The sequence below is a fragment of the Schistocerca americana genome, unplaced genomic scaffold, assembly GCF_021461395.2.
Source record: "Schistocerca americana isolate TAMUIC-IGC-003095 unplaced genomic scaffold, iqSchAmer2.1 HiC_scaffold_383, whole genome shotgun sequence".
NCBI lineage: Eukaryota > Metazoa > Arthropoda > Insecta > Orthoptera > Acrididae > Schistocerca > Schistocerca americana.
In genome coordinates this window covers 62,501-67,500 of record NW_025726108.1, presented here as the reverse complement: position 1 = coordinate 67,500, position 5,000 = coordinate 62,501, and the positions used below count along the sequence as shown (strand labels likewise).

The following is a 5,000-nucleotide window of genomic DNA, read 5'->3' as shown; positions in this document are numbered from 1 at the left end:
ACGATAATCACAATCAACAAACCAGCCCCCCCCCCCCCCCCCGAAAACACCTTTCCTTACAACAATGTGTGCCTTAACCTAACCCGTATTGTGCCTTAACCTAACCCGTATTGTGCCTTAACCTAACCCGTATTGTGCCTTAACCTAACCCATATTGCGCCTTAACCTAACCCATATTGCGCCTTAACCTAACCCATATTGCGCCTTAACCTAACCCATATTGCGCCTTAACCTAACCCATATTGTGCCTTAACCTAACCTATATTGTACCTTAACCTAACCCATATTGTACCTTAACCTAACCCATATTGTACCTTAACCTAACCTATATTGTACCTTAACCTAACCTATATTGTACCTTAACCTAACCTATATTGGGCCTTAACCTAACCTATATTGGGCCTTAACCTAACCTATATTGGGCCTTAACCTAACCTATATTGGGCCTTAACCTAACCTATATTGGGCCTTAACGTAACCCACGTTGCGCCTTAACCTAACCTATATTGTACCTTAACCTAACCCATATTGTACCTTAACCTAACCCATATTGTACCTTAACCTAACCTATATTGGGCCTTAACCTAACCTATATTGGGCCTTAACCTAACCTATATTGGGCCTTAACCTAACCTATATTGGGCCTTAACGTAACCCACGTTGCGCCTTAACGTAACCCACGTTGCGCCTTAACGTAACCCACGTTGCGCCTTAACGTAACCCACGTTGCGCCTTAACGTAACCCACGTTGCGCCTTAACCTAACCCATATTGCGCCTTAACCTAACCCATATTGCGCCTTAACCTAACCCATATTGCGCCTTAACCTAACCCATATTGTACCTTAACCTAACCTATATTGTACCTTAACCTAACCTATATTGTACCTTAACCTAACCTATATTGGGCCTTAACCTAACCTATATTGGGCCTTAACCTAACCTATATTGGGCCTTAACCTAACCTATATTGGGCCTTAACCTAACCTATATTGGGCCTTAACGTAACCCACGTTGCGCCTTAACGTAACCCACGTTGCGCCTTAACGTAACCCACGTTGCGCCTTAACGTAACCCACGTTGCGCCTTAACGTAACCCACGTTGCGCCTTAACGTAACCCACGTTGCGCCTTAACCTAACCCATATTGCGCCTTAACCTAACCCATATTGCGCCTTACCCTAACCCATATTGCGCCTTAACCTAACCCATATTGTGCCTTAACCTAACCTATATTGTACCTTAACCTAACCCATATTGTACCTTAACCTAACCTATATTGTACCTTAACCTAACCTATATTGTACCTTAACCTAACCTATATTGTACCTTAACCTAACCCATATTGCGCCTTAACCTAACCCATATTGCGCCTTAACCTAACCCATATTGCGCCTTAACCTAACCCATATTGCGCCTTAACCTAACCCATATTGCGCCTTAACCTAACCCATATTGCGCCTTAACCTAACCCATATTGCGCCTTAACCTAACCCATATTGCGCCTTAACCTAACCCATATTGCGCCTTAACCTAACCCATATTGTACCTTAACCTAACCCATATTGTACCTTAACCTAACCTATATTGTACCTTAACCTAACCTATATTGTACCTTAACCTAACCTATATTGTACCTTAACCTAACCTATATTGGGCCTTAACCTAACCTATATTGGGCCTTAACCTAACCTATATTGGGCCTTAACCTAACCTATATTGGGCCTTAACCTAACCTATATTGGGCCTTAACGTAACCCACGTTGCGCCTTAACGTAACCCACGTTGCGCCTTAACGTAACCCACGTTGCGCCTTAACGTAACCCACGTTGCGCCTTAACGTAACCCACGTTGCGCCTTAACGTAACCCACGTTGCGCCTTAACGTAACCCACGTTGCGCCTTAACGTAACCCACGTTGCGCCTTAACCCAACACACGTTGCGCCTTAACCCAACACACGTTGGGCCTTAACCCAACACACGTTGGGCCTTAACCCAACACACGTTGGGCCTTAACCCAACACACGTTGGGCCTTAACCCAACACACGTTGGGCCTTAACCCAACACACGTTGGGCCTTAACCCAACACACGTTGGGCCTTAACCCAACACACGTTGGGCCTTAACCCAACACACGTTGGGCCTTAACCCAACACACGTTGGGCCTTAACCCAACACACGTTGGGCCTTAACCCAACACACGTTGGGCCTTAACCCAACACACGTTGGGCCTTAACCCAACACACGTTGGGCCTTAACCCAACACACGTTGGGCCTTAACCCAACACACGTTGGGCCTTAACCCAACACACGTTGGGCCTTAACCCAACACACGTTGGGCCTTAACCCAACACACGTTGGGCCTTAACCCAACACACGTTGGGCCTTAACCCAACACACGTTGGGCCTTAACCCAACACACGTTGGGCCTTAACCTGCTCTGTAATTGTCATACGACGCGTTAAATTAGTGTGGTGTTGCCTAACTGCAACCCCCGCAATATAGTTTGCTACTCGCACTGCCTGGTCCCCAGAGTATCGCTTCATGTTAAACACCTTGCAGCTATACACTGTAATGCGGATGGCAGCAGGACGTACATGCTCAATGCCCTTCGCAGTTGTTCATTGGCATTTGCATGGCGAAGCACAGCCTACGTTGTGGTACGGCGTGTGTCAACTGTCCGCTGATGTTGTACGTCCAAGTCACACACTGTACTGCACATTGGTCCTCATGTACTGAATGATACATCGTGGTACATGTGTGACCGTACCACGACTGCGCCAACAACGGCGAACCATACGGTCCAAATATTGTGCACTCAGCTACGTGTCGTCTCCCTATAAGAGCTGGATTGCAGTATGGTATGCCGTGGATGGCGATCAGCATGAGCCGTCTGTTGATGTAGTGGCGCGTGTTGTCAGACGTAGTCGTCTCTTCTCACACACCGTGATAGCATGGTGCACTGCGTTCCACATCTGCGACATGCGACAGAGGCCGGTTGACAGTCGTTCGCGCAATGGACATCGCATACGTACGGGGGCCACCTTCCACGTGTTCGCGAAGCGTGCACATGTTGTTGCGTGTATGTGGGCAGACATAGTGTGTCGTGACACCTGACACAGGCATGCAACAATCGTTGAATTTGCAAATGGCGATGGACGTCTACGTTTGCTGGTGACGTTACGCAAATGAACAACTGGTAAACGGTTGTGGTGCGGTTGTTCTCGCTAGAGGTGAATCAGTGATGGCGACGATCGGTTGAGCTACCAACCGGTTGTTTCAGCGATACCCACCATGCCCACGAACGTGAATGGCATGTGGGTGTGAAGCGATACGCGGCGGTGGCTGGGTGGGACCGTCCCCGGCCGGTGAGGGGGGGCCTCCCGGCGTGCTGGCCGCGCGGTGCGTGGGCGCACGCGCTACAGCCGGCTGGTGGGGGCGGCCAGTGGCAGGCGCGCCGGCCGACGGAGGCGGCAGGCGGCGCAGCTGCGCGCCGGCGCACCCTGCACGCGGCGCCGTGCGGCCAAAGTAGGTCCTCGCGGGCCCGGTGCGAAGCGCGGTGGACATCTGCAGTGTGCTGGTCCGATTGAGGACTGTGTGCGCTGAGGATGCGCCGCCGCCCGGCGCTCGGCGCCGCGACGCCGTCTGCTGCTCGGTCGCCTCTGCGGTTCTCGCAGGTGGTTTGTATCGCAGCTGTGCGGACGTGTTGGCGCGTGCGCTGTGCTGGGAGAGTTCGCTTCGGCACCCAAGTGGGGCTTTTGTCCTTCTGTGGCGCTGGCGTTGGAGCTGCCGGCCACCGTAGGTGGCGCGTGTTGTCTCCCGCCGGCAATGCCACGACAGCACGCTCCCGGGCCTCTGTCGGCAGCGGCAAGCTCAGTTGGGAGCACGGGTGGTCGCACCTAAAGCGTCTACTCGCCAAACTCCGGGCGATTGCGCCTCTCTCGAACCCGACCAAGTACTTAGGACGGCGCTGCGCGCCGCCGGGACCTGAGAGGGTTTCGAGGTGTATTGTGCAGGGGAGCTCAGCCTCCTCCTGTTTGCAGAATAATTGAGCGGACGCTTGCGTGTTCGCGCGGGCCCCCGGGACACACTCCCGGGCGGCCGGCTGCTCAGCTCTAGTTGACGCAGCTCCCTGGTTGATCCTGCCAGTAGTCATATGCTTGTCTCAAAGATTAAGCCATGCATGTCTCAGTACAAGCCGCATTAAGGTGAAACCGCGAATGGCTCATTAAATCAGTTATGGTTCCTTAGATCGTACCCACGTTACTTGGATAACTGTGGTAATTCTAGAGCTAATACATGCAAACAGAGTCCCGACCAGAGATGGAAGGGACGCTTTTATTAGATCAAAACCAATCGGTCGGCTCGTCCGGTCCGTTTGCCTTGGTGACTCTGAATAACTTTGGGCTGATCGCACGGTCCTCGTACCGGCGACGCATCTTTCAAATGTCTGCCTTATCAACTGTCGATGGTAGGTTCTGCGCCTACCATGGTTGTAACGGGTAACGGGGAATCAGGGTTCGATTCCGGAGAGGGAGCCTGAGAAACGGCTACCACATCCAAGGAAGGCAGCAGGCGCGCAAATTACCCACTCCCGGCACGGGGAGGTAGTGACGAAAAATAACGATACGGGACTCATCCGAGGCCCCGTAATCGGAATGAGTACACTTTAAATCCTTTAACGAGTATCTATTGGAGGGCAAGTCTGGTGCCAGCAGCCGCGGTAATTCCAGCTCCAATAGCGTATATTAAAGTTGTTGCGGTTAAAAAGCTCGTAGTTGGATTTGTGTCCCACGCTGTTGGTTCACCGCCCGTCGGTGTTTAACTGGCATGTATCGTGGGACGTCCTGCCGGTGGGGCGAGCTGAAGGCGTGCGACGCGCCTCGTGCGTGCTCGTGCGTCCCGAGGCGGACCCCGTTGCAATCCTACCAGGGTGCTCTTGAGTGAGTGTCTCGGTGGGCCGGCACGTTTACTTTGAACAAATTAGAGTGCTTAAAGCAGGC

At 52.1% G+C, this 5,000-nt stretch overlaps 1 non-coding gene across 1 annotated transcript in view; it reads left to right on the top strand.

Annotated features, from left to right (window-relative positions):
• The first annotated feature begins 4,126 nt into the window (after window positions 1–4,126).
• The window catches only part of LOC124581959, a 1,910-nt gene continuing 1,036 nt past the window's right edge, over window positions 4,127–5,000 (top strand). Inside the window, exon 1 of the ribosomal RNA XR_006973596.1 lies at window positions 4,127–5,000. This exon is cut by the window's right edge and continues 1,036 nt beyond it. This is a non-coding gene — a ribosomal RNA (small subunit ribosomal RNA).